Source organism: Anser brachyrhynchus (assembly GCF_964034855.1).
Source record: "Anser brachyrhynchus genome assembly, chromosome: 5".
Classification (NCBI taxonomy): domain Eukaryota; kingdom Metazoa; phylum Chordata; class Aves; order Anseriformes; family Anatidae; genus Anser; species Anser brachyrhynchus.
Window position 1 is genome coordinate 11,824,667 of NC_137699.1, and position 19,791 is coordinate 11,844,457.

Sequence of the window (19,791 nt, forward strand, 5' to 3'; positions counted from 1 at the left end):
GAGATGTTTTATAACGCATTAGGAACTCCACTTCTGCACAAGATTGCTGCTTTTAGAACATCTTTTAACATATGTGGAGAGTGGAGAAAAGGAGATTGTAGTAGGCTAGTCGGTGATAAAGGAAAATTTCGCTTCAACAGGACTGCTGTAAAGGCCCCTATTTATTTTTCTCGGCAGTTTTATTTTGCCTTTCGCTTGCTTGCCTGCAGCTTTGGTTGCTGCGGAGGGTTTCTTCTGTGAATTCTTCAAAGTGATGGATTTTCTCTTTGAAAGAATCCTTGACTGTCGAGAACTACAGAAGTATAACCCTCTTTATTTTCTTCCTCTGCACGCATGATGTGTTGAGCGCTGAAAAGGCAGGTGTGCCACCACCTCGTCTGTCGATTTGCATGCCAAGAAACTGAACATTTGCATTACCGGTTTTGTACTCCTCAACTGAAAAGCAAGTACAGTGATCTTCTACGCTTTCCAGTTAAAGGTCATCTGCAAATATATGTTCCTTTCTGGCTCAGATTAGCGAGACATTCAGCGTTTTATGAATCAAAGGAGCACAAGGCATGTTTGTATTGATTAAATGCTGCAGCTGCACAAGAAGCAGTAACACACAAGATGTTGCACATATGTACTCTCACCAATGCTTACAACCTAGACAGGCAAAGACAAGAGGAAAAAGAAAAAACACATTTTAATCTCTATTTTAGAAGCAGGAAGCTGTGGCGCAGAACTGATGAAAGGAGTTTGCCAAAATCGGCTCTCTAAACTAACACCAGCATCTTAACCACAGGCTATTCCCCTTCTTGTTGGTGCTTACCCTTTTGATGTGTTGCAGCCTGCTAGATAGGTGAAAGTAATCGTGTTAAATTACAGACTTGGACTCTAAAAAGATAATGATCAAAGCCCAAGTTCTCATGTCAGGGATGAGAACTGAAACCGGGAGCAATTTCATGACTTCACTGGGCATTAACACAGTAGTCATTTCCTTATTTAAGAATCCTTATAAAACAACAGCTAACAGTCATTGTCCTGTATAAATCAGTAACAACACTTTTTAAATGCACACCTTTGGTTCAGACAGAGTGCCATTCAAATCCCAATTGCCATTAAGAAGCCAACCAGTATGTTCACAGAAATGAAATGTTGCTGCGGTAGGAGCGCCAGCCTGAGACTCGGGGCTCCCAAGTCTGTCAGATTTCTGTCTCCTAAACCCACACCAGTTACTGGTGGAGAACACTGGGTCCCACAGGATAAAGCTAAATGCTTATCATGGGGATTTGCACTGTAAATGCAGTAAATCAAAGATTGTCTTTTACCACAAACTCCATATGAATTCTAACAAAATAAGCCCTTGGTCTTCGCTGAAACTTCCAAGTCCACAATAATTAAGAGCAAACTAATAACACCGAACATGCTTTGGGGTTGTGGGCTCCACAAGGACAGTAGTATCTGGCCCAGTGCATTTTTAATTACCACTGCGATACAACACTAATTTAAATTAGATGAAAACTACGATGCCGTAATTGCACTGCTCACCATACGTGTGAAATATGAGGCTTCCTTTGTAAGTGCATATTTTCTGACACTACAAAATGTCACTGAAAGTTCAGTTATAAAACAGTAAAAGATGCCTAAAAATGCTGAGTAGTATTCATACTCTTAAAAGACTAGTATTTTAGAATAAGTAAGAAGTAAGTTTCCTAATTAGAAAACAAAACATTCATAAACAGCTACATGCAATTCATCGTCTAAGGAATTTAAATAATTTAACTTTAGATAATCCAGCTTTGATCCTTAGACTGTAAGAGTCAACGTTTCCTGAGGTGTTTTCACAGACTTTTCAGAACAATTTTGAGTTCATTTGTCTGTGCGTCTGCTTCAAGGTCTGGTAAAACATCGTTATGAAACCGATGGCTGCAATGGTAGGGGTGTTTAGAGAGCAAAAAAACAGGGATGTTAAACTAAACTAGCAAGGCTTTCATTAATTTTTCAGGCTCTGTTACATATCTTTTAGCTTTTGGCTATAGCTAATCAAACTGAATGTTCATATAAGTTCCGATTTACAGCAATGAATTCTTAAAAATGTCTTATTTAGCATTTTTAAAATAGTATTGTATAATGCATGTACATTAAGAAGAGTTGTTGCTTTTGAGAATCTATTTACCTCTATGAAACCCAATATTATTAGGTTTAGTCTTTGAAAGATTAACTCTTTAGATAGCTAATAGATTTACTCTGTGACAGACAGATGCTGTCATTCTTTGTTGTATTCTTTTCTTTTTTTTTTTTCCAGGGGTGTTTTTTTTTTAACTAATAAAGATTTCTTTATACAAAATGAAGTCAACTGCTCATTTATTAACGGAGCAAGATCGGTATCTAACATCTTAGAAGCTGCTTCACCAATTTACTACTTCTGTGATCTGAAAACCATCAGACAAAAGAGAAAGTTCAAATGCTAAAATTAAATGGGAGATTTGAAAGAGAAGGGGCAGCTGTTCACTAAGACTTATGGCCACCCTACACTCATTAGAAAGCGGGTACCCTGACCTCTTTGGGAAGAAGTACTTATGTAGATTCCCCAGTATAGCTCATAAGGACAGATGCTTAGATGTCATAACATACCATAAAACCATGCTTCTACAGTATTTTTTTCTGAACTGAGACTGTGTTTCACAGTGCCTTGTATTTACATTGGAAACATTTTAAGACAACCCTCTTGATCAATTACTGCATTGCTAGCCAGCATTTTTTTTTATTCTCAGAGTTGTCACTTGACTTCCATGACTACAAGACATCTCCTTAAAGTAAATAATGTCATGCATGGCTTGTATGCATGAGCAGTTGGCATTTTTTGTGGTCTGTCATGATTACAATTTTTGCAAGGATTTGTTAGGATCACTGTGAGCCACTGCCCCAAGATTTACCACAACTTCCATACTGCAGAAGCAACTTGCTTGTTCCTTTAACCAGCAAATATGTTCTTTCAGGATATCAGAATTTCCTAGTAAGTGGCATCTCGCTACGCTGTAATTCCATCGGTATCGATGGCATTATTCTCAGAATAAGCAAGTACTTACTGTGCCTAAGGACTTCAAAATCTTGATATTGGCCAGCGTGCTTTGGAATAAAACAAAGGTGAGATTATGCAATTTGCTCACATTTGTTTAATCCTTACTTTGGCAGGTGAGGCTAAAAGCAGGCATCAGTTGTTTGCCTGTGCTCTCAAGGTCTTCCCTGAGCATCTGCCAGATGTGGTGGCATTCTTAAAATTCTCTCTGCTGTTAATACGTCCTTGGCCTCTGAAGCCTGGCCCAGCCGCCTAATTGGAAACAAACCCTTTCTCAGGCTGTCAAAGGAAGTGGGATGCACAAACCTCACACCACGCCAGCCTGGGCCCACGACTGCATTGTTACCGGAGGATTCGTGCTTGGCTGTAGGGGCACCTTTAACCATGGACAACTTCACAGTGCAGAAAGCTTATTAATTGTTATTCCCTGGAAAGGGAAACCAGCCAGCTTCAGTCCATCTCTGAGAAGCCAGCCTGACCTGGCATACGCCTCATCGTTTCCGAGACAGAAATCTTTATTTTGCTTGAACAGGGAACCCTGAGAGTGTCTAGGGAGATCTACATCCAAACAACTTGTCCAAAGCACATTTTCCATGTCTTCTTCTATCTGAATCTGTCTTACAAGTTTGTCATTCAGCCTGTTACACTGTAAAAGGTTACAGACTGCATACAAACATGTTTAATGAAGCTGAATACTGCAAGCATAAGCAGCAAAAATATTTTGTTTATTTAACATTTACACACACTCAAGTAAAAGCTTGTTAAGTTTGGTTGGCTAAGCTTGTTTTCAGGAGGGACCTAGGAGGCTGAAAAATTTAAACAAATCAGCATATGCATAACAAGACAATCATTCATGTTAGCATTCTAGTTTAGTAAATGATTAATTTTCCTTTGAGGAAGAAGTGGTGCTAAAACAACGCGAGTCTAATATCTAGTAGCAATATTACAAGAACTCAGAACTCCAGATTATATCAACACCATGCATATGTAATACAGGAGAAACTTTCAGAGTCTGAACTTTAAAGAGAAATCTGAATAAACACACGCTTATTTGAGTATTTGAATACAGATTCAAACTAGCTACTCTCCACAATTGGCTTGTAGATATCTGCTCTGTCTGCATAATAAACAGGTTACCAGAGTTTTCTACACACATTAAATGGCTGAACTGGAAGAGCAGAATAATGGCACGACAGCAGCACAAAGGAATTATTCTGAAATAAATCAGCTATGGTTGGAAAAGTTCATATAAACTCCAGTGGGATGATGACAGGTGCTGCGATATCTTTTTAAAAATATGACTAGCTACTCTGCTCTGGACAACTGGAATCAGGTCATCGTGAATGCTCTGAGCTCTGAATGCAGGTTTGGTGGTAATGTGGGGGTCTGCACCAAGAGAATTTTCTCTTTTCGACTTGTCAATAAAGATTGCAATAACACAAAGCCTTACCCAGCTGGGAGCCGTAAGACCAGCACTGGAGAGAAAACTGAAACCTTCTGCAGAAGGTCGGTCTTTTCACACTGGCTCAGAAGGCAGGAAACTGATCCTTTCCTCTTGGGGACAGTGAAAGCCAGTCAGTATGAGGATGCCTGGTATGGGTTAAGAGGGCACTCATGAATGCCTGAGAAAAACAACTTTCTGCAGATTTTAATTAATGGCTACAGGAGAGAGGAAAGTTCTTGTCTAAGCAGCCTCCTAAGAGAGGAGGACTTTCAGTACCCAAAGCAAGAAGCTGAGTAGGCAGCCTTTATTTCCTTACCCTAACTCTGTCCTTAAATGCGCAGTACTGCAATGTCTTGAAAAGGCTGCTGGCTTGTTTCCCACAGGCTCATTAACAGTTTGTACCCTCTACCTGATTTTCCTTGCAGGGAAAAAGAAGTTACTGGGAAGGTCCCTGGACAATCTTGTGGTTACAGAAAGAAATTAAGATGAAAAAAAAAAAATTCCTTGTGTCCCAGTAGTAACATCTGCACCAGTTTTTGAGAAGATTATTATGGGGTGTTGGATTTAGGGATATTAATTCTGCTTAAAATGACTAGAGGCTTCTACAGGTTTTAGATTGTAATGGCAACAGAAGCAGCTGAGTTCATGGATGATCTAGTGGCTCCATACAGAAGCTGGCAGAATAAGAAAATCTCCGACTGGGCAAAGCCCTGTGAAACTTGGTCTGATCTTACAAGCTAACCTTGCTTTGAACAGGGGGTTGGACCAGAGATCTGAGGTCATTCTAACCTGAATTATCCCACAAACCTATAAAAGCAGAGAATATGCTTTACAGAAATGAATGCTGATGTTAGGATAGAAAAGATGGTTCCCACCCAGAAAACAAATTATGCATTTTGGAAAGACTATGTTATGCCAGTTATTTTACAGTCTAAAATTACACAAATCTGATAGTTTTCCTAATCTAAGCCTATGGAGAGTAGTACGAATCTTTCAGCACTAGTGCAGTCCAAGAAGATTCAGCTGGATTTAACCATTTTAATCGGGGAAGCAGTGAGACTGTGAAAAGAAGATTTAAACCATTGCTAAGAAGTTTTTACATTAACTACGCTAATAAGAAAAAGTCTTTAAAAAAATAGGCGTTTACAACCTTACATTATCTGTACATCAAAGGACAAAGTATTTGCCTCAATCCTAAGGTAAGTTTATATCACTACGAAAGTCATGGAACAGGTGAGCTAAGGGACAGAAGGAGAGCAGTTGTGGATTCACATTTTTGCTTTTATATTAATATTTTGCACTTCTATAATCCCTTTCATCTAAGGATTTCAAAGCACTTTACAGACATTAATGAATTAAGCCTCACAGCAGTCCTGAGAGAAAAGGTAATGATTGTAACTCAAAGAGATTAATGGATAAAAGTGGGAAATAGCATTCCTAAAATTTCATATAGCACTTAGAGCATATGGAAAACCCACTATTTTGCTCTATTTATATCCTATGCACCTTCAAGGCAATTCACCATACTGCCAAAAATTTTTCAGAAATGTTTACAACTGCTTATATACAGACAAAATCTGTTTGGATACAATGACAGAAGCAGAAATAGACAAGAAATAGATTAGTTTGAGAAAAAAAAAAAAGTTGTTTTGAACATATTAAATTTACAGAAACAACAGATTTTACAGAGTACATTTGTGCTGAAAGGGATTTGCTTTACAAATTACAAAGTTTAGGACTGCACCTTCCTCTGGAATTCTGTTACTTGTTTTGATGCTATTGATACGCATTTTGATTCGCAAACTAGGATGCTTGACATCCTCCTCAATCTAGCCATGAATCAAAACAGGCAGACGCAGATTGAAAAAGCTCCTGACTTAAGTTTCCCACCATTACAATACTATAATAAAAAGGCAAAATCCCTGCTTATTTTCAAGTCTTCATCACAGTGACTGAAAATTGGTAACTATTTTGGACTAGTCAGTAAGAGGAAGATAAGCCCAGACAGACTATAGTTTGATGAAAATATGAAATAACTTAAAAAAGACCAGTGGAGTTAGAGAGATGTTCACAGAGACCACAGCACATGGAAGGAGTCTTGGCACTCACCGGAATGGAGGCAGGGAAAATGCACAGTATACAATACATTAAGATGCACTTACACCTTTCATGCCCAAATTCCTCTGCCTTTGCTAACCTGGTATGTTTCATATATAAATAATTACCTTGATAGTTAGCAGAATTTGTCCCAAAGGATGAAAAATCCTGAGAAATGATAAAAACAGTATTTTTCAGAAAGCATGCAAAGTCTTTGATGCATGGGGTCCTAGAATTTGAGGAGGAGAGCAGGTATTCTATGAAGCCTTGCATCTTTTCTTCCCCTTTTATGTTTTCATTGGTCACAGATACACTTTTCCTCTCAAGCATTATTTAGTTCTCCAAGACGTAAAAAAGGCATAAGTAGAACCCAAACAGAAAGTGCTGTATATCTTCTAAGAAGAATTTGTGCTGTAATCATTTAATGAGAGATCTCTCGATGTACAGCTTTCATTCAATGAAAGAGTCAACAATTATGTTAAGGGCATGTAATTTCCTAGCTCAGAAGTTCTTGCTGTCCTGGGGCATTAGGAAATTAACCTCTTCACAAGTTTCTTTTTTTTAAGGGCTTTTTTTTTTTCTTTTTAGTAATTGATTATTCATACTCTGGGCAGAACTAGAAACTGTGAAGTATCTGCTTACAGAGAAAATAGGTTCACATCAATCAAGAATACCTGTACTTAACAAGTGGAAGCTCATTTCACACTAACTGTAAAGAGCAAACAAGACCTGAATTCTAATACATGGATACTACCTTTTATTTACAATTGTGGTAATCATGGTTCAAGATTAACATCTATAAGCTAAACACCCAACCCTCAAAGCAAAATCACTGTGCAGACTAACCAGGAATAACAGCATTATAGCAAAGCCAACAGCATCTGTCCCTCTAAAATTACCCCAAAGTATTAAAACGTAAAAACAGATATATTGAGTCGTGCCAAGTTTGTTTTGTTCTGTATCATCTAATAGTGCTCAATAACCAAAGACTGCGAAAAGATGTAAGAACAAGCTGAGCACAGTTATATTGCTCTACTGTCCATTCCCTTCTCCAGCAGCTTGTGGCTTACAGCCTACGCCAGATGAAGCCCTCTAGCTGTTGTATGAGGCAAGAAAGTAAATGAATACTCCCAAGTCTTCCTCTGAAGACAAACAGATGGCACCCATGCGTTTCACATGATTTTATCATCTGTTTGTATTAAAACTGGTGAAATTGCATATGAATTCTTACTAGGTGGGGGGAGAAGACAAAGCGAGCCCCTTCTCGGTGGTGCCCTGTAAAAGGACGAGAAAAACTGGACTCAAGTTGAAGTACGAGAAATTCTGTTTCAATACTTTGTAAGTCTTTTTAGTTTAAGGGCGATAAATACTGGAACAGGTTGCTGAGAGAAGTCGTGCAGTCTCCAGCCTTGGGCACAATCCTGGACAACCTCCTGTAGCTGACCCTGAGTGAATAAAGTGTTAAACTATGAGATCTCCAGCACTGCTTTCCAACCTCAGTTACTCCATGATTCTGTGAAATACCCTTGATTAGCCAGCACTAGGATGTGGCAAAAGATCCACATCTAAAGGATTTCGATTCTTCCTGGTTTGAAGCAAGACTTGGAGCTTCATCTTCTGTAGCCCAAACTCCTCTATTCTGTATGTTGTCTGTTATCAGGCCAGTAACATGCACTTGGTCAGTCTCCTTAGCTTAGGTTTAGACATTTTCTTGATATATGGATAAGACAATTATTCAATACATTTATCCTTAAATTGTCAGGTTTGAGTAAGCTTTCATATACTTCAACAGCAAAAGTGCCACCAACTTTAAAATAAGGACTATCCCAGCAAAAATATATATTTTTTAAGAAACACCTTTTGAGTCGCAGATGCTTATGCAGTAACAGCTCATCATCAACAGAACCTGATTTTTTCAGCTCCAAAGTACGAGTTAAAACTTGAATTAACAGTTTTAACAACTAGCAACAAATAAAAGGTTTTGGTCAAGACACTGCTTATCCCAGGTTAAGAGCAAATACTACCACTAAGCCCCCACATCAGCTCAGGCAGTCTCTCTAATCCACACCTGAAAATCGTTAAAGGTAGAAAATTGCAGATCTCAGCTGTAGTTTCTTTGTTCTGATGTGTAGAAATACCTTTGGAGTGCTGTAAGTGATGCATTTTTACCTTCTAACAAGCTGTTCCCTTACCTTTGTTTTTTACTTCTAAAATCTCTCCTCTAGAGCACAGAAGCAAGGGTGTTTAAACTCCACATCTAAACTGAATAATGCTCATTCAAAAAGGAATGTAAGGAATCCTAAGGATGGCTGGTTCTGTCTTCATGACAGAAGCTACTAAAACCCAAGAAATCAGTGTTTCCTTTGTCAGAATGCAACATGCTCTTCCTGTATTGCTGTTTATTAAAAAAGAACATATACCAAATTCATAAATCCAAACATTGAGACACTAAGAAGAGCAGATTTACAGCTTAAAAGCTGTAAATAACACCTTTCCTTCTTTTTGTGTCACACATTCAAAATCGAACTAACTCCACAGTTTGTGCATCTGTTCATTTACTACTAAGATTGGCTTCGCTGTTATCCCATACTTTTAGGGAGACAGTGAACATGGATTGGATTTGCTTGTATTAGTCACTCAGAGAGCTAATGCTCAGTTATAATTTAATTATTTCCATGACACTAGCACTACCAAGTTCAAACACTTGTTCTAAAATACAACTGATGCTAGAAGTTCTGCTCTCTCAGGTGCCACAGATTGGCCAGGCAAACTCAAGAAAGTAGGAATAAGGTAAAGATGAAAATGCAGGTGTTCTTAGTCCTAAGTGAGGCATTCAGCATCCCAGTGAGGTGTGCAGCTTGGCCGCTGCCTAAGTGCATGATCCTGAAGGGACATGTATAAATAACAGCAATGTTAGATGCACATCAACCAGCTTCACAACCAGCTTCACATCAGGGGAAACATGCACCTGAGGTGAACACCTTTCTGCGTTTTTATAAACTGTGAAAATAAAGCCGAAGGAGAGTAGACATGAGATCTAAAGACTGTAGAACTGATATCCAAGATAACCACAACCGGATCACATTTATTTTGGCTACTGCCTTCTTTACAGTCAATGTCTTACAGACTTCTTGGAGCAAGTAATCTTTTTTTTTCCAAAGATTGTAGTAAAGTTAGTGTCGATAAAATATCCCTCTATTTTTCTGTGTTTTCACCTGAGAACCAGTCGCTACTGCTCACACCTCGTAGGAGAAAATTCTTTACAGGAATTGCACGTGGAGAATGGGTACATGTAAAGAAAAAGAAGGTTCTTTACCAGAAATACTCTAGATCAATCAGGTAAATGAAAATATGCTTCCCTTCTCACTTCCTCATTTATTTATTTATTTATTTCCTGTCTGGGTTAGGGAAAGAGTTGAGCAAAGAATGTTATGACTATTGACCTGAGACAGTCTCCTGGAAATAATCTAACAGCAGGGAGCAGCAAGTCCTTTTCAAAACCACTGAAGCAAGAAAATGCTGTTGACCGAGCTATTGTGAGAGATTTGAAGGAGGGGAGAGGGAAAAGAAGATGGAGAAGAAGGAAGAGAAAGGATGAAACTACACTTTCATCTCACACCTAACATTTCTTTAAAAGTAAACCACGTATTTTCAAGGCCATCACTTTTATGCCATCTCTGCTGTAACTAACCCTCATTTCAAAACAGACACTTGTTTTTCACAGCGGTCAGCTGGCTTTCTTAGGCTTATGGCTGCAGGATTTTTCTCACAGCATACAGTGCTACATAGCTACGGATTTTCCCTGATCTGTGTCTCCTTATAATGCCCTATGGTGGCTTTGAAAACCAAGACTATTTCTGTGAACTTATCAGTTTATGTTCCTCTCCTGGGGATGCATCTTTTCAGTAAAAGGCCGCTGTCTTTGACATAGATCTTTTGAGATCTCTGTGTGTTTCGAAAAAGCTAAAAGAAAAACATATTCCCAGTCCTGATGAGATCATCATTAGCCACCATTGCCAGGACCACTTCCACTGTAAAATTATGACTTTGTAGGAACCCTGAGGGTGAGGAGGACCATGCTGGGATACATTTTGTGTGTATTACTTCAAGATGCTACTACCAGTACCATTTGGGTCAAGCACAAACTTGGCCCTGGGGAAACAGATAACAAAAATACTATTTGCTTTATACAGGTGCTTTTTCTCTACTAAAACCTTTTTTTCAGAATTAAAATGGGCAATATTGATACACTGTTGAATCTGTACCTAACTGCAATAAAAAAAATGTAATAATGAGCCTCTGCACTCTCTTAAGTAAGCAACATTCACCATCTTAAATAACTTAAGAATGACTGTAGACCAGACATGGTCATGATAGAGAAAGTTCCCACTCAGGATTTGGGTTTTGTTTGTTTTTAATGATCTTTGGTTCTTTTTGCTGACCTTCCATTCCTTTTGTGCATGTGCACATGCACACAGTAGTTTCTCACTGAAATACAAAACCCTCAATGTTAATTCATCTTTTGAGTTAATCCATTTACACTGAAAGCCAAGAGACTGAAATTTTTATTGTTGTGGGCTGACAGTTAGGAGCTCCATTGGGAAGCCGTAGCAGTGGATTTGACCTTCCCTGTTCCTCATCATTTTCCCACATTGTCTGCTAATCTAAACTGTACAGAAACAAAGGGGGGTTCATTAGCAAAACTGAAGCTGTAAATGAACTCTAGCTTTTATTTATGGCATTTTTTGGTGAAACAGAGGCTTTTTTTCCCACCACATCATAAAGGAGAGTGGATTCATTAGACACATGCTCTAAAACATCAAAAATCATCTATTACTATTACTCAGATATGCATAGCCACTATTCACACAAGGCAATTTCATGAATAAGTTAGTACACGTTTACACTTTTAACCATGATATCACATTACAGGATTTTTTTTATTTATTTTTTTTTTAGAATTTCTCAGTTATTTTAAGAGTAAAAGCCAGAACAAAGCAGGTGGGTTTTAAGAACTTTGAATAGTTATCTATACAAGAATTTTCCTATACTGTACCAAAGGCAAATGTTCTACAGAAGCACCAATATCAAGGTACAGAAAACAAAATCTAAACAATTGATGAAAAAATGAACATACCTTTCCACATATTTAGGTATCAAACAAATAGCCAAGAAAACGTAATAAAAGAATAAAGAAAACAAACTAAGCAAAAATGCCACAAACCACCTTTGGGATGAAAGCAAGCGTGTGTAAAGGGAGCCCAAAGGGTAACATATTCATAAAGCTGTAAGTGCCTGAAAATGAAGGCTTAGAATGAAAGCACTTCTTCAGCCGTAACTCTAGTGTCTCTAATGTAAAGCTATAATCTTTTTTCCTATGTTCTGATGATAATCCAAGCACTAAGTGTCAGTTAAGAAGATGTAACAGAGCAAGAATTTTCAGTGGGCTGGAAATTTTCTTTTGTTGCCTGTTTTTGTATATATAGGAATGTTAAGAACAAAATTACTATTGTCACTGCATTTAACTCATCTTTGGTTCACTACTGCTGTGACAACCTTTTAAGGAGATAGACTGAAATGAAATGATACTTAATGATACTTTAGCACTCTAATTGACTGAAAGTCTTTTTTCTTTTTAAAGCAGAAATTAACACCAGAAAGGTTAAAGCCCAGATCTATGACAGAAGTGTGAAAGAAGGAAATTTGTTAGCAAGCATGAAGGGATACTGGTTTAAGCTTCTGATGCCTTTCTTTTATTTTGAGGGCTGGTAGATCAAATGCAACTGTTTAGAGTCAAAGTGTTCCTTTGCTTTACAGTTTTTCACCCTTTTTTTTTTATCATTAATACCAGGAAAAATATTGTACATTTACCTATTTTACAGAACATAGAAGTATTGCGAAAGGAAATAATTTATTCAAAAGGTCCTCCCCATCCATAGTCTGGCATTCTTTCATGATAGAGCTCCTAGAATAATATTCACGATAATGCTTGCAGCACTGTTTAGAGACGGAAATGCTAACACGAGCAAGCAAAAAAGGAACACAGAATATATCCATAAGTTACCTGTCATGCTAAACCTACTGATTGGGTTACTTCGTAACTGGATATTTACAAGGTTTCAGACTTCAGGTAGACTATGGATTTGAGTGGAATACCCAAATTTTGAACTGGCTCACCCTCCAAAGAAGGAGCAGAAGAAATCTGGATTTGGATTTACTGTATTCAAGACTTCCTCTTAAAGTGAAAAGACACTGGCTGCAATTCCTGACATGTATACAACGTTTTATTGTCTTTAAAAAAGTATTGATGCAAGCGATAAATATATATACTTGTCAATAAAATTACATATATTGAGGTACCTTGATTTAAATAACATTTGTTAATTGCTCATACGCGACAAATGTAGCTGACTAGACAGGAAAAATAGCCATGCCAATCCTACAAGGATACAAAGATGGGTTTATGCAAAGGTTAGTAAATCCAAATATACCATAGTCTGCTCGTTCAAACAAGCAAGCTATCAATTGTCATTTGGGGGGGGTGACTTCTTGTCAAGTAACTACACTCAGGGTCTTCTACCTTGAATAACTGAAAGATCGGATGCAACTCCGCTATGCTATGTCCTCTCTTCATACTCTCCCTCTACTCACATGTGGATATCTAATCTGCTGAAGATTAGTTTCCTGAATAACCAGGGCTCTGCACACTGAATCACACTCAGAAAAACACTTCAATTTTTCAAGTTGTTATACAACCACTTCATTAACACAAAACCATCTATTACCTTTTTCTACAGTTACTAGATTTGCCATCCAATATTTAAGAACCTAGTGCACAAGAACTAATATCTCATTTACAGGAACTCTGATTATTGAGCAAACTTATTTAATGCCACTTTAAATGGCTTTTAAAGGAACAAGTTAGCCTACTCCCGCTTCTTCATCCCTCTTCCTACAACTGGAGGGATGATTAATACAGGAGACAACCTTCAATGTGGGAGAAAATATTCAGCCACTGTTTAGCGCAAGCTGGAGGACAAAACAGACCAGTCCTCATTTAAACACAAACATTTTCTTTGGGAATAGTCCAGATCACTGTATTTGAGTTTTTAATCCATATATGTGATCACTTGTATATGTAGATACACTACATTCCTTCCAGAGAAAGCAATTTAAAAATATGAGTAGAGTTTCAACTACACTAACGAGAAGACCTAACTGCTTGTTATACCGTTCACCTGCCTTACACGGGGCTTCTGTGTTTGTTATTTTTTGCTAAAAGTAAAACAAGGAAGTGAAGCTTAGGACCCAAAGTGTTCTCGTCCCAAGGTATTTCTGTACTCTCTACTCTGCGGTAACTAGACAATAAAACGCTTCAGTCACCCACAAGGAAAGCACTCCAACTGCAGTCATGCATCCATGCATTTGGGTATTGTCTTCTGATTCCTCAATTTCACACTTTGCTAGAAAGCACACAGTAGCAGCAAGTTTCAATTACTCACATCTAAAACACTTACCAATACTGATGAGCCTGAACTGTGACATTTGAATCCCCCACTTCTGATACTGAGGCAGTATCTTTTTAAATTTTCTAACGCTGTCTGGTTATCATTATTTTGAACATACCTTTCTGCATCCTAAAGAGACATATTAAAGCAGGAATATGGCAAATGACACGTCATTTATTACAAAGCACGTAACCGGTAGCTTTTCTCAGCGAAGAAAAAAACATTTCTTCCTTTAAACTTAAAAGAAATGAAATGCATCCCCTGCTGCCATAAGTGATGACAGAAAGCATCCTTTCAAAATATTAAGTGGCTGCTCTGTTTATTCATACCCACAGAAATTACACGTTAGCTTGCCATGTGAAAAAATGGATTAACATCTATAAATTGCAAGTAACTCAGTAAAGTTTAAGTCTGTATAGTGAACTCATTTTTCGGCTTGTCAGCTCTCTTAGCATCACTCACTAACTGATAGCATTTTTTTCTAAATTTGAGGACTCTTCCCTTACATTTTATAACAAAAATTGATAATAAGATTTTAAGGTACAAACAAAATCTTTTTCAGCATTTACTTTGAGGTTCTTGCTGGTTTCATTTCACTAGCACACTGGCTGAACAAATGTTGGGGTAACTGGATATTGATAAATTTCAGGCGAAATCAGGACAGGATCAATCAGAAAACTAGCCAAAGGCAGAAGTTTATTTGTGCCTATGTTTCTAGTCAGGCATGAGGAAGAACAAGTGATACGCCTCTTTGTCATTGCGGGTTGTATGCTAAAGTTGAGGGTGCAACATGCTGCGGGCATGGAGACCATGGCAAAACTGGAGGAAAAGGGAAGAGGAATGTAGCAAGCACTGACTCACGTTGCCTCAGAAGACGACGGGAGATCATCTAAGGATGCGTAGTCATATAAGGTATTACTACAGCAGCATCTCAGCTGTTGTAGCAGCAGCTAACTAGTACAGACTTCAGCCCTGGAGCCATTTCTACATCAGTACGTGCAGTTATAGTCAGAGTTAATCTCGCTCTTCTATTTCACCCAGAAAAATAAACAAACAAACAAACAAAAAAAAAAAACTAGCGACCAGGAAGTTTTGGGTCCAGAGCTGGCATTTCTCTTATTTCACGTTCAAGAAAAAAAAATCATTCACTATTTTAATGGTCACCTATTTCCCCCATTTACACTCTTAATCCGAGAAAACAAAGAAATGTTGAAACACGTGCTGCTGGAGTTCACTCAACATTTCCTATAATTATCCCTGCTGAGAAACTCATTTTAGAGAGTTCTTTTTTTGTTGTTGTTTTTGGTTTTTTGTTCCCAGAGAAGGGAAAACAGATTAATTCCCTGGCAACAAAATCCTAATTAATCAAAAATGTGGCTCTATTCATTCTCAGCTTCTTCATTACAATAAAATATCAGATGTTTACTGCTGAAATTATAGTCTCTATTCAATGCAAAATCAGGTGGCTCTTAAGATTTAATTATAAAAATAAAAATTATGTTTATTGACTCTGCACAAGTGTTTATCTCGATCTGTGATTCACTGATTACAGAAATAAATGATTTAACATGAGGCAGGACTTTCTGCAAACAACTGGAGAAACATGCTTCTCCCTAACCCAGCAGACTGCCAATCATCCCAGCAAACAGTCCCCGTGTCAGCAGCAAAGAACTGGCTTTGTACCACCTCAGCCTCATTCAGGCAATTATGTGAAGGAAAACAAAACTTCTGAGACCGATCTGCCCCATGTATAAAGGCCACTTAGGGCACCACTCATGCTGTCACTACGGTCACTTGAAAAAGGCTTGCTTTTTGGTACGTACAAGGTTTCATCGTGCCTATTCCAACACAAACAGTAGCTTTCCATGCTAAGACCCCATCAACCATATGACTCAGTTTTCTTTGCGAGCCACATCTCTGTTCTACTGAAGACACATTGAATTGTTCTATTGAAGATCACATTGGCCAATGTTCCCAGAACTGGGAGCTTTTGTCTTTTCATAATTGAGTGAACCTGACCCTGGATTCTGAGTCAACCCACATCTCCCATTCAAATGAAAACATAACCCTGGTTTTGATTAAGGTATTTAATTTGCTTAAAACATGTCACTCAATGTTAGTTTGTAGATACTGCAACTTTAAAAGGAAAAATATTGAACCTTACCCACCTGATAGTGTCTTTCATTTTCATCATGTTTGAATATGAAATCCGTCTGTTTAGAAGTGAAATCAAAACCAGCAGCAGTGCTTTCTTTTTCAAAATTTCTCTAGATTTCTTGAATCTGGTAATTCAGAAAGTAGCAAGACAGATGTGCCTGAATCTTACGCTCCCCCTCTATGTCCCTTCTCCCCTCTCCCCCCCACCCCCCAAAAAAAAAAAAAATCCCACATTTTGACTTCTCTTAAGCAAATTTAAGTAATCTTAAGTAATTTGGATAGACTAAAAGCTATGCGTACAGGGTACACATTCTTGTATCTACAAACTCAAGAGTCAGTGAAAACCTAGGCATTTAACATATTATTTCAAATCATTTTATGCTCCTGCAACTTTTGCAACAGTTTCTATAAATACTTATGGATATGGGCTAGAGTTAAAAAGCACGTGCCTAGCACTTTGTGACATTGAGGAAGGTTAGATCTGGATCTAAGTCTGAACTTTGCACTGGAATGCCCTGTTCTCATGAGAAAGCCTACATCTCAAAATCAAAGACTTACACCCATTTTTACCCCCTAAATTTGACCCTAAATTAGGAAAATTTGGACAAAAATTCAGGTCTAAATCCTAAGTGATATAAGTGAGGTGTATTCAGGTTAGTGCTGATATGCCTGGTACTGAGGAGCCATAACTTACTCTCATGGTTTCTGCTATTTCCAGAATTCACCACTATTCAAGTTTATGCCTTGATCAGACTTGGTCAGTCCCCATGGAAAGACATTTCTTGTGTGCTACTTTCCATTAACAAAAACATATAAAAATGATCGCACAAACAGAAAAGAGAGTATAACTCAATACCCTTCCACATACTGCTGGGAGAATCTTTTAAGCATCTTGAAACTGAATAACTTTTTCCCCCACTCTTTCACTGTAATGTGAAAAATGATTTTCACTAACATATATTGTCAGCAAAGACCATGAGATTGTGGATATGATCACATTAATTGTCTTCTTGTAGTCACTAATACTGCTAAACACAAAAAATGAATCAAATTATTAACTTTCAATAGCACATACAGTCTTGTGAATATCATATACTAGCGTAGCTACTAATTGTGATCGGTATTCTCACCATAGACAACAGACCTTTAATGATTGTCTATGTTTATTAGCTTGTGGCACTTTACCAGAACACATAAGCTCATTTAAAATCTTTTCTTTCCAGATAACTGTGTTGTTTCCTTTGCTTTCCTTTTAAATTCACTGTATATGCCAGCAGAAAACAGACATTACTATTCACGGAAAATAGTTTCATCAAATAATTAAATATTTAATAACTATAAGCTACTTCTAAACATACGACTTCAAGGTTCTACACCATTTAGCAAGGTAAGTCTTGAGAGTGAAAATATCAGTAGATAGATTTCATAAAGGAAACTATAATAATTACAGGTCCCCCCCCAAGTGATTTGAACAGAAGTTATCATATTCTCTGTCAGCATAACATCTAATATTCACATTCTACTGGCAATCAGATGAAAAGGAGTCTTTTCTATATCTGCAGTCTGACTGTACTTTTGTACACTGTATATTTGCAACATACTTTTAAAGGCAGGCAGGTTTAGATGTAACGATGTTGAATTATGTTTATTTTGGTACTCCTATCGTATTATCTCAGAAAGAAGTTTGATGAAAAGCAGTGAGGACATACACTCAAATTTTTATTATCACTAGCTGCAGGGCAAGGAGAAGTAGCATAAAGTGTCTCAGTATTCCACATGTAACATGCTACTTCATATAGGAATAGGCACAGATTCCTTCTGTACATCTACTTTATTTAAATTGTTCAAAAGGTCAGAGGCTGTCTTTTGTTATTGAAATATGTACACGGACCACATTGACACTGCAGTTGAGTGACTTAAAATCTTCAGTTTATTAGCTCTCCTTATATTCCTATGCACTGCTATTATTCTCATTTTACAGACAGAGAACAGAGACTTATTAAGCATTAAACTGCCAATAGAAGCAAGATCTGATCCTAAGGCAACACTTGTAACTACCTCAGGCTTACTGAGTAGGAGGCAGCACAGGATTAGGTGTAGGCCGTGAGTTCCACCTAACACGTGCAAAGAAGGGAGGTGGGGAGCTTCACCTCCACCCCTCTCTGGCCTCTAATTTTGATGAGTAGCACTGCTTTCTCCTCAGGATTTTTCAGTCTATACCATATTCTCGATTTAAGTAGATAGAACTGCTGTTTCCCACAAAACGCAGCTAGAAATCCTCCCTGCTAAGACGCTTCAAAAGTTCTCTGCACAATGAGACTTGAACATCCCTGTCCTATCTCCTTGGCGTGGCCTTAACCACCAGGAGAACATACTCCTTCCATTGAAGCTCTTTCACTCGTTCAGCACAACAGACTTTTTATCATGTCAGAGAAGGAAAGCCCTTCCAACTGAAAAGTGAGGGCACGCACATGCTATTCTTACCCCACGCCAAACAATACACATGCAGTTTGAGTTAAATACTCACTGGGGTTAGCACCAGACCCCAGGAATACCTTCTCACAACTGAATGTGCTAGGGCATAGCCTTGTTCTTTCTCACTCTTTGGCTTAACATTTCCTTACCTATAACATCAGGTTGACACATCATCACACAAGATTTAAAACAATCCCAGACATAACGAGGCAGCTATTTGGGCGCCTCAGTGACTCGGTGCCGCAAGCCCACAGACAACTAAGTTAAGCAAGGATTTTAGAAAATCTAAACCCTGTTTTCAAATAAGCTGCCTAATTACTGGAAGACCTCCCTCGTGTATTTAGTGGTTGTGAACAGAATACCAAAGTCGAGTCTTCAATGCAGCTGACACTTCTGGATGCTACTGAATTCAGCCAAGAAATAATAACAGCAAATAGGTGCAAGAACAGCCGGTGACAGTCCCAGCCCACTGACAGCCCTTCACGCAGCGGTGGAGGAGCTGAGCCCGTCAGGCGCGGGCACACGCTGCCGAGCATCATTTCACACTACGCCGTGCTACAAAGAGAAGGCTTCCCTTTCTCAGCCGAACAATGCAAAAGTGCCCTTTACTCGAGAGGATGCACAGCAAGCTTTCTTCAGGATAAACGGCCCTTGAAAAAGGTGCCTACATGACTGTTAACAGTCTATTATGCTTCATCTCGTGAGTGTGGCATGCCGAGTGTCTTTCCAGGCCCCTGTCATTTTAATGGACAACTCTCCATTGTGGCTAAACCCCGTATCGGTCCCTTCAGGGGAAAAAGGAGCAGGCTCTGCAGAATCCTCTACACCTGACTGGCAGGCCAGGATTTGGAGTAGCGCCAGGAGGGAATTCACAGTGAAAACCCGAGTTAATCATAATCTTCACTGGATGCAAAATTTCCCTGTGCCAGATTATTCAGAAGAAAAAGGGCTCTTTGTTAGAGCACCACACATTTCCCTGCATTCTCCGCGGAATTCAAAACAAAACAGAACAAGATAGCTAAAAAATGAATATTCAAATGCATCTAAGT

General features: G+C 38.3%; 1 protein-coding gene across 2 annotated transcripts in view; it reads right to left on the bottom strand.

Annotated features, from left to right (window-relative positions):
* Positions 1–4,651, bottom strand: part of NAV2 (neuron navigator 2) — a 431,840-nt gene extending 427,189 nt beyond the window's left edge. For both annotated transcript variants that reach the window (XM_080592405.1, XM_080592410.1), the window contains exons 1-2: positions 4,512–4,651; positions 204–645 (exon numbers count right to left, since the gene is read on the bottom strand). The gene's annotated coding sequence lies outside the window, so the exon portion shown is untranslated. The remainder of the gene's footprint in view (positions 1–203; positions 646–4,511) is intronic.
* Positions 4,652–19,791: the final 15,140 nt, after the last annotated feature.